Source organism: Sinohyriopsis cumingii, chromosome 14, assembly GCF_028554795.1.
Source record: "Sinohyriopsis cumingii isolate HCF-2022 chromosome 14, ASM2855479v2, whole genome shotgun sequence".
In the NCBI taxonomy this organism is placed as follows: Eukaryota; Metazoa; Mollusca; class Bivalvia; order Unionida; family Unionidae; genus Sinohyriopsis; species Sinohyriopsis cumingii.
Genome location: NC_142974.1, coordinates 84,116,254 through 84,127,544, shown reverse-complemented (window position 1 = coordinate 84,127,544; position 11,291 = coordinate 84,116,254). Strand labels below are relative to the sequence as shown.

At 35.2% G+C, this 11,291-nt stretch overlaps 1 protein-coding gene across 2 annotated transcripts in view; it reads right to left on the bottom strand.

Moving 5' to 3' along the window:
• LOC149784261 (orexin receptor type 2-like) overlaps positions 1-7,185 on the bottom strand; it is a 27,364-nt gene extending 20,179 nt beyond the window's left edge. The window contains exon 1 of one of the 2 annotated variants that reach the window (XM_089932293.1): positions 6,768-7,185. The gene's annotated coding sequence lies outside the window, so the exon portion shown is untranslated. The remainder of the gene's footprint in view (positions 1-6,767) is intronic. The other variant, XM_089932294.1, reaches the window with a different exon arrangement.
• Between the last annotated feature and the right edge of the window lie 4,106 nt (positions 7,186-11,291).

Genomic DNA, 11,291 nt, shown 5'->3' with positions numbered 1-11,291 from the left:
TCTATATGGCAAGTACACAACAATTGTACTCCCCCCCCCCCCCCGTGAATGTCGAAGGTTAATAAGTGAAGATGCATAGGAATTTCGGCGTGGACATGTAAGACACAGGGACCATCCAAGATGGAAAAAGCATTTCCCATATAATAAAATCTTATTGTCACAAAAGTATAAAACGAAACATTGGTACATGTCACAAATCAAGAGTACATTTTAAGAGATGAAGTGAATTGATTAGTGTTAACGAAACGTACTTTAAACGAATCAAATGTCATTCTAATCTAACATTGAAATAATTTGCATGCTGAACTGGGTGAAGATAATTTTGATCTTCCTGCATTAAACTCATGGACTTTAATTTTCTAAAGGGAAGTTAGAGCTGGATGTTTTACCCATTGTATAGCCCCTAATAGGCTGAAAACGTTTATAATTTATTATATAACTTGGCACGTTCATATAGAATTGATGATAAATTAACTATGTGGACTATTGTATGTGTCATGTCTCATTGTTATGTGGAGCTCCTAGTTGTTGAATATGCATCGTCTTAGTTATAAAATGAATGTTCATGTTAAGAGAACTTTGGAACAAAATGTTGTGTCATATTGAACTAATATATAGTTATTTACAAATCGAAGTCTTCAGAAGAGCAGCTTGTATGCAAGCCCTTCCCTTTTATTCATCATTAACCCCATACCACTAAATCTGCATGGACATAACATTGATTAAATATAAATGCATATATTAAAATCCTTCAGAATGTCAAATTATTTGATGGTTAAATGTTGTAGAATAACCCTCTCAATGATTGAAATGTCATTTTTGATGAAAGTTCTAAAACAGTGATATCTGACGCAACCTCCAAGATTCAAGTTACATTAGTACAATAAAACATATTTTATTTCCATATCCTGCCCTTTTCGGTACAATCTGCTATGAGGTTAGAGCTGCAAACCTAGCTGTATGATAACTGCTTGAGCCAAATAAAAGTGTATCAACGTATATCTTAACTGGTAAAACATTGATATGCTAGATAAGGAAAGGAACCAGTGTTTTCCTTCTTTTATTTTTGTCCGTGGGGGCAATGGGTATGGCTTTAAAAACACGTGATACTATCAAGTCCAGTTATATAGCTGTCTAAATTTGCATGTTATACCTGTAGATGGACTGAGATCACTGAGTTTTTCTATTCACTGGCTGTAACCTTAACATTGAGATTAAAGACATGGTTATGGTATCTCTAATTATGATATAAACTGGTTAAAATTTGATTGATAAAATGTCTTCAGTAATTTAAGAGGTTTCCTGCAAAAAATGTAAGAAATCAAAACATTGCATTATCCATTGCATTGGTATGAGCATAACGTAGTGGCAATGGATGCCAGTATCTAAATTGTTGAACAATTTCTGGTCATAATATATGCAGGTCAGAATTTCATGAAATGTCTCCAGCTTTCACATACATACAGGCTGGACAAGCACACGTGAACACAAGGATAGAGGGATATAGTGTTAACCTAATTTGTCCCAATTTAATCATTTGAGATCACACATGGAGTGTTCTTGCCTTGACCATGACCTTGGCAAATGATATAAAACATCGTATTAAACACTCTATATGTCAAAATAAATACATCAATCTTAATATCTTAAACAGCTTAAGAGCTGCAACCTGGATAAAAAAGTCAAGCACCTTAGCATTTAAATAAAATAAGTTTGTACTGGAACTGATCCCTATTCAAGTGTTTGTCTTGCTCATTAATTTAAATTATATTTTGGGGATGATCAAATCCAATTATGTTGTACTTTCTGCACTGCTCCGGTAAGTTCCCTACGATGCTAAACACTTTTTTACAAATGGACCAAGCTTAGTTCCTTGCATCACAAATATGGCGAAATGATTATGTGACATAATGTGCTTGTGCTTGTTTTAAATACCTGTATTGTTTTAAATAAAGGTTGTAATGTATGATTCTATAATTTTAAGTTTTATTGGTTTAATTCCTCGTTTCAGAAAACCTTCACAAACTGAGAAGTAGTTTATTAAAGCTATTTATACTATAGTATTGATCTCTTAGGCATTTTGTTTTATTAAATTTGGCGTATTTTGTTTGTTTTGTTTTATAATACAAACGATATCAAGATTAAATAAAACGATCATATGAAACTGTATCAGTATTTCAACGTTAGTAGGTGGAAACTAAACTCAATACGCTTCATTGATATTGACCCGAAAATAAAGTTGATATGTCAAAAACATTATCCGTCGAATATGATGATGTTAAGAATAGCTGTATAGGCCAATACTTCTTGATTAGTTATTTGCGACAGAGATAGGAAATTATGACACGATTTAGAAAACACTATAATATAATGATTGCAGAATTTCTTTCTCTTGTCCTCGTCATTGCAGTTAGAGTTATGTTCACTAAATTATAATTACATGAAGGTTCGCGAAGTCGGAAAATGTGTTCCTACTTTTTAACGGAACCATATGCTAATGTTTATTTCTATGCAAATTCGTCTATGATCTGGAAGAAAATTAGCTTTTATAATTCAGATCCAACATATTCAATTCATTGAAGATCTTTTTTCTGATATTGCGCAACTAATCTACCATCAATTCTAAATGTTCAGTGATAAACAAAATTGCTTAACCTTAGACATACGTCATCACCTATATCCACACTATGTATTTCCCACTCGTTAACTCTATCCACCAATACGAAAGTGACATACAGGATCATATATATATATATATATATATATATATATATATATATATATATATATATATATATATATATATATATATATGTTAGCATCTACGCAACCTAGTGACACGTCATGCAAAATATGATCATGCTTTCACAAACTCGGCGTAAACAGAATTCCGATTACAAGAACAGTCTATATCACCTATCAAATTGTGACTTTGACAGACAACCCAGACTCACCTAGGGAATGAATCCTGGATACTTAACCTTATTTGTAAAAACTGAGAAACATAGTATCAAATATCATCAGCGCCATCAGTCAGCATAACCAAAGTTCAGATTGCTAAGAAAACAGACTTAAGGTGAATGGCAGTTCCACGGATAGAAGCACTTACACAATGATTAATGAATTTAACCTACCAGATGATATCACTAAACGTTCTGATACCATCAATGAATTTGTTCTCTACGTTTGTAATAGTTTTGTAATGTATAACGTGACAAATGTGTCTTTATAATTTTGAGCGATGTTTTCTAGTATAAAAATCAATTGCCAGCATTTGCTCAAATAGTACCAGCAATGATAATGTATATGCTCATATGTAGGAATGCCTTTCCAACAACAAAGTGAAACGATAAAGTCAATATGTAGTCATGGTGTCCTGGCTGGGAGTTACACACAACTATATTCACAAAACAAAGACGGCTGTGTCCTTGTTCCTGTTGTTATCTTCACTGATCTAATTTCCATGATCATCTTTGCTTTTTGTACCCTCACAGATGTAATGTGTTAGAGCTCCTGTTCTTATTGAAACCATTTCTGTACAGAGTATTTATTAATATTACGGGAGCAAACAATTGCATCCAATACAACACTTTTTCATCAGCTGTGTGTGCTGTGATATTTGATGCCATACTAATATATAAAATACAGAAATTACTGAGGTTGATATAATGAAAACGGTACCCAGATAACTATTGTAGCCATTTCGAAAAGGTGCATCCTTTTACATATCCTGAGAAAGACATAAAATCCCGGTGATATTTGCAATCACCGTTTGTACGGTGAATTTTCTATAGAGGATAAAGCGAGGAATAGAGAATGTGAAACACAGGAAGGTGATGATCCCAAACATGTTTCATCGAAGGTAATGAATACTATTTTACATGCGGTCTACATATCTTTCTCTATCTATCTAAAACAATAACAAATAAGAACAAACTGATGCCACATAAAGTGAAGGTAACAAATGCATGTAAACTTTTGCAAGCTGTTGCGTTTGTGAAGGAAAATTGGTGGCTTATTTCTCCTGTCATAAACGGACGCTTATAATGCAAAATGTGATATCCACAAAAGCAAGAATGGTTACAACATATATGTGCGTGGAGTTTTTCAGGTTAAGGATGAAAATATTTACGTAAAGAAGGAGTACATTGCCGATCGTAGCGACGACCATAACAATGGAAACAAATATTATGACTGGAATTAACATTTGCACTTCTCTGTCATTCAGTTCATCTAATGACCAGTTCTTTCCTTCGGTGATTTTCTTCAAAGGTGTGAACATTGCAAAGATTAACAGACTAAGAGGCATCACACACGTGCAGTGACTTTGAAGTTTCAAAGCCGAAATCGTACAAAGATTGTCCGGGTTTTTCTAGCACAAACCGATTTATTCCGTACGGATGAAAATGATTTAACTCTAATGGAGAAAAAAATTTACAAAATAGTAAGTTAATAGAAACAGTTTATGATTCGTGAGTTTAAAGAAAACTGAACGTATTAAAAATGATTTCCAATAGTATTATCATTAGGGATGGCTAACGGCTCAGAGATTTATACACATGAATTACATGTGTCAGGTGGGAATAAAAACGTATAGCTTCTATCTTCGTGCGGTTACATTAAAACAATATTGATGTGCACATGCCTATAACGTCTAGTTTTAGAAAAGTATATATCTCTCCTATTGGTGATATCATACAGTGACTGATTATCAAGAAATAAGTCTGCAATATACAAAATACTCCACTAGTATTTCATGAGAATATGAATTATTAAAATTTCACTCCTCCTTGGCTACCTTTTTTAAAAACAGATGTAAATCATTAATGTGTTCAAGAAGCAGATGAAATTAAGTTTTATCCGATGCTGTTAGAACGAGAGATAAAACAGAAGATTATATGCTAAATATAGATATTGATATAGTTTTTATCCCACATGCGATAAGTTACTAACAATGGGATTGTACAGACAATGCGATATATATTCTAATGTGTATTTGGTTAATAAAGTCTTCAATGCCTGCAATTTTCCGGGTCAATTTAAACTTATCCATCGATTGCCAGCATTATTAAATGTGGCTGAGATATAGTTAGGCAAATTGACCCATTTCACAGGACGTTATGACCCAAAAGGTTTTCAGAGAAATAAATACAAACATTTATAGAACTATCCACTTTAAACCGAACATATATAAATAACAGCCAGGTTCTCTCGCCATGCAATATAAAACATGACCCAAACACCCAATGCAAAGAATTATTCCTATCGCGAATTGCTAAACGCATAAAATAAAAAAATATCAAGAGAATGAGACCCGCGAAGAAATTAGGAATGTCCATTGTTCGAAATTATTCCATGCTGTAATGAAGATTCATGAATGCTGTACATAAAGATTTTTGTTTTTAGCTGTTGCCTAATTACTTGGGTTGACAAATATCTTCCAAATTCCGACTGTCCATATTTAGACAACGAATAATCACTAACATGGAGTATATGTATAAACGGAGACTTATATACCAATAGCACATGCCCTGTTTTTTTAACATATATTTTATATAATTTGCATTCTGTTAAAGGAATCCGGATTGACCGTGCCTTTACAGAAGAGATAATGATTTAGTCGTTTACTGAGTGTTCCTGGGACGCTAGAAAGCTTATGATCTCCACTAATTACCAAACGTTTTGGAAATGACAAAACATGTTGACATATTTAAAAAAGTTGTTTGAATAGATTGTTGCATAATTATTTACACAATAATAAAGAAAGTAACAGTTTGTTCAGCGTGTTCTTGTCATGTATATTTAATAGCGAAATTATGTTTTCTTCGTTGCATCGGAAGGTACAACTTTCTAGCAATGAATCGAGTAAAATCAAGGTTATTTTCATAATTTTGTTCACGTAAGTTTCATGTTTTTTATAACAAAAGTTTTACTTACCACCGGAAGATGCCTCTAGATATAAATTCTGCAAAATATATTCGAAATTCTTAAGATTTTAGTGTTTAGTTTTCTGTTTGATTGGCTGTTTGTATATGTGCATATTATGATGCCTGGTTAGTTTATTGGTAGATTCCTGGATCTCCTCGAATCTTTTGTTGACATGAAATAAATTAATAAGTTCTAAGAACGATGACATTCCACCTAAGGAGGAAATGATAAGTGAGATTTGTGGTTTTTCAATGTCACTGCTTTTGTTATGACAATTCCTGATATCGTGAAAGATACTTCATATCATGAATTATCATAGTACAATATGTTATGGTGTACTGATAAATACTTGCTAAGACAAAAACGGAGCAATGACGTGCTTATTTAGATAGGCCATTACTTCTCCGCAGTACGATTCGATACAGGACCTGTTTTAATTGCAAAGTATCTCACTGGAAGCAACACATGTATGAGTAGTCAATATAGAATTTTATACAATTGTGACGTTCCTATTATGAGTAATCGTATTTTAATTTCCCAGAAAGGATTAGTTTTATGTGACAGCAGTTTTTCAGACTTGCTTTTCTAACTACGTACGTAATATATTCATGATCGACAGAGAACCATGATATTGTATTTTCTGCCGGAAGACAATTTCCATTTTACAATTATAATTATCTAGATGTTTAGAATGCGTTGAAAAAAAATTGAAAAACACATCATACAAGTAGAGCAATAAAAACAGTAATCATGCATGTATACCCTTAGAAAATGTTTCACTCAAATAATTTCAGATTGATGCTCTTGGAAAATGGAGTAGATGTAAAATGCTGATTTACCTCATCTTACCTGACGAAAGGTGACTGCTACTGTTTCAACGACGGCCACTTCGCCTACGATTGCGTTGAATTGTTGATTTATTTTCTTTGCGCTAGGTCACCGACGTTATGTTAGGTTATATGTTCTCAGTTAGACTTTAACGTGTTTTCTATTCGCCAACATCTCACCTCCATAGGTTGGTAGCAAACGTTCTATGCACGGCTGCTTGAATTCTCCCACACGAAACTCTCTCATACCTAAAGTTTACAATACAGTCCTGCAGGTCAGTCAGTAAGTCTTTTGCACTATTTGTATATAACGCTGTGGTCAGATGCCTGATAGGCAAAATGCCTTATTATAGACACTAGCCATACCCAAACACTATATGTACACACGGAATATATTCTAATCCTAATCACGACGTCACACGGATGTTTACTCGCATATACATAGATTAGTCTCTAACGAAGTAGAAGTAAAGTGAAGTTTATATCCTCCTTCTGCCGGCGAATGCTGTGGAGTCGATAAATAATGAGTTGGTTCACAATGGTAATTTAGAGGTGTCGTATATTGCGCATGAGTTAAAAAGCGTAACGGTTGTTTATTCATCGATGCCTTTATGCCTTTGGCAACTTGACTGTGTTAACCTGGGTTGTGGTCAGTTTCGGAAAGTACGCATTATAGCCGGTCACTCGAAATCAAACTGTTGACATTAGTTTAGTTAGTGCATGACTTCCTGCAACGGATATGTGGACATAGAGCACAATTAATTTTACTATATGTTCTCTACATTTGTTTCTCAGCACTGACCTTTCCACTGTGTGAAAATCAATACAAATCATATGTTAATCTAAAATACCTTCAAAGAAGTTCTCGTCAAACGTTGACCTGTTCTTTTTTGAGATGCTGGACTGGCAACATAGCAACATGTAAACAGAACACAGATTTCACTTCCGGATCATCAACAAGGCCTTATTACTTACTGTGCACTGTCGCCGAAATACACACAGACAACAACACGCTGAGCTCATATTATCAAGAATAAACAGTTACCTTTAAATCCCTACCAAAAATGCATAAATAAATCTCTTCTATCACCACCAAAATGAGAGAGGTAAACATGTTCTGAAAATAGACTAGAACTACATTCGTGGGTACTGAAGAGGAAGTATTAATTGTGAACCGATTCCTGACTGGGTTAGACAATTTCACCTCTATGGACAAAACTTCCATCCGTGATCAAATCATTGTCTCTTAAATACTGCTGCAAAGTTTTAAGTAATTTCATCCATGAATAGGGCAGTTACAGGCTTTTAGCTGATGCCACTGTAACACAAGCACAAGCCAATTCAAAATGGCCGAATTTCAAAAATGCACAAAATTTAAAGTTTAATTGTGATTTTGCTAATCAAGATAAACACTTCAAATAAACTGTAATTAGTTTTTAGTTCTAACACCAATCTGGAAATTACTAGAAATCAAACTTGACTGTTTAACTATCTTAGACAATTCAATTTTAAAAAATTATACATATTTTGATATGAAAATTTAAATTTCACTTAAATTTTAATGAAAATTTAAAACCTGAAGTTGACAAATTTTGTTCTATGGCAAAGTCGCTTCATTCCTTTGTCATAAACATCAATGGTTTTCCTTATCAGGTACGAAACAATTAAACCAGAGCTTATCAATGAAAGGTAACACCTGAAATCTGGTAGCATCTAAATACGCAAGCTAGGTCTAACCAAGTACATGACATCATTTCCACCCATGAAGGGGAGGAGTCTTCAGATGTTAGGCTTCCAGTAGTATGGAAGAGTTGGTGATGTTCTCTGAAACTAAGCTAGCATGCCTTCTCCTAGCTATATAAGTGAGAGAGGGAGTATAATTCTTGTATTGTACATGCAGTTATTGTAACTGAAACCATGAAAAGGTACCAGAAGAGGAAGACAACTTTTTTAAACCTGGATATATTCCACATAACAAATGAGTCACATATCTGACTGATGATACTCTACCAAGTTCCCGTGCTGCATCTGTTCTAGTGATCAGTATAATTGATGCAGACAAGTTCTCTCTCATAGAAATGACAAAGCCGACAAATGGGGGTCTCAAGTCAGTTCAGGCACCAGACTGTAATGACACACCTGGGTCTGCAAAAATTTTACGACGATCATTCAAAGCAAAGATGGACCTGAAAGAGACAAATTTGAATGAACACGATGGGACACGTATGATCTGTATGAAAAAAAATGTTGAAATGTGGAATGATATCATTCATCGCCATGGCAATCAAGTCAACATATGTGGTAGACCAGAGTTCCAAATTGCTAATGAAATAAAATGGGGACTTCCTTGGAAGCATACTATGATGTGTAAAAACTGCAGCTTTAAGTCACCAGAGTATAAGTTGCATGATGAGATAAAAACAAATAAACATGGGCCAAATCATCCTGCTGTAAATATGATGTTTCAAGCTGGACTACAAGATACACCAATGGCCAACACCAGAGCTAGATACTTGCTTGCAGCCACTGACATTCCGCCACCTAGCAGAACATCTATGCAAAGGGCCTCCAACCTTGTACGCAAAGCAACTGTGGAGTTCTATGAAATAGACATGACAGACAAACTGAAACTAGTCAGACAAGTCAATGCTATGTGTGGTGTTCAGCATCCTGAGCAAATAAATGTTGCTTTTGATGCAAGATATAATGCCATTAGCTTTGGACATGAAACGAAACCTGGTCAAAGTTCATCACAAGCTGTTGTAATTGCCTGCGAAACTGTTACAGAGAAGCAATACATTGTGAGGACTACCGTAGAAAACAAGCTGTGTTGGACTGGAGCTTGGCTGAAGGGGAAAGGTTTTGATGTGCAATGTCCAGGAGGCCATGTTGACTGCACAGTAAATCTGTCACCAGTTGCACCACATTCAGAGTATGAAATGGCAATAGAAATGGGAAACAAGTTTGTGCTGCAAGAGATTCTCATTAGACATGCAACAACAGATGGAGATGCACAGGCTGCTGCTGGCTTCCAAAATGCTTACACCATTCTGCATCCAATGTGGAAAGTAGAAAGACTGTCGGATCCCATCCATTTGGGTCGTTTACAGTTCAAACGGTGTAATTCTGCAATATTTAGTGAAAACATGTTTCCAGGAATAAGAACAAGAGAAGGAAAAAGGCTCAAACAGAAAATTGTCAACCAAGACATTAAAGCACGTTGCGGTTTAATCTTCAAGCAAATGATGGAGGACAATAGTGGTGATGTTACAAAAATCAAATGTCAACTTCCCCAAGTACTGGATGCCATTATGCGCTGTTATTCAGGGGACCGCTCCAAATGCCGGCATTATTCAAAGGTCTGTGGGGGAGGAAGTACTAACAGCTGGTGGATGCGATCAGCATACCTGGGACCTCATCAAGTGACCCATCTCAACATGACAGAAAATGATAAGAACATCCTGCTAGAAGTTCTGAAAATGAAACTCTCCTGTGATGTAGAAAGACTGCGACTGAACACAAACACACAAAAATGTGAGTCGGTGAACATATCAATAAGTGTTTCATTACCTAAAAATGTGAACTATTCCAGAACCCTTGAGGCAAGAGTGCATTCAACAATACACAGACTCAGTAACAGCCTGTGATCATCACTGAAAACAAAAGTGACACACTTGGGAGGTAAACTTTCAACAAGGACTCTGAGATCACTGTACAATGGATAAAGACTGCACTTACCATCAGTTGTATCAAAAGCTTCCACAAAGCAGGAAACGTATTCTAGCAAGACGAGGAAATATGATACAGGCCCATCTGAGGTACAAGACACAACAAGACAATAATACGTCTGACTGCTGATAAGGACTGCTAGAAATCAAGGGCTATCACTCCTATGCAAAGGTTTAGCAGGAGCCAATGCACACTGCAAACAGAAAAAGTTATCTTAAGTCCATGTGCCAAATGAAAGTGCTCAAAGACACGATGAAGAACACATTGTACAGAAGGGAAAACTGTAGTGGGGAAATCCGTAGGTAACACAACGCATGTTATGTGCAGTTTTGTTACTTACTACCACCTGATGAGACCTATGGAGAGGTCGAAACAGTTTTCCCTGAATGTGAAGACACAAATAAAGAAATTAGAAAGCAAAATAAATAAAGATTAAAAAAATTAAAATTAAAATAACATGACATGACAAAACATGACTAAGTAGACTAGCTGAATGAATGAATGAATAAAATGAATTAATGAATGAATAAAATGAAGGAAGGAAGGAAGGAAGGAAGGGTGGGAAGAATGTACTTAAGAAAGCACTGTCATACCAGCATGGTCAACTAAAATAAAGACCAGACTCTTTCCTTTCTCCTTGTTACTCAACACATTCATCCATCCATCCATCCATCCATCCATCCATCCTTCCTTCCTTCCTTCCATGCCAGACATAAATTGATATGGATGTGGGTGGGTGTAAAGGATATATCATGATACCTGAATTTATTCCATATTACAATTTCAACTTTGTCATGCAGTCTGGAT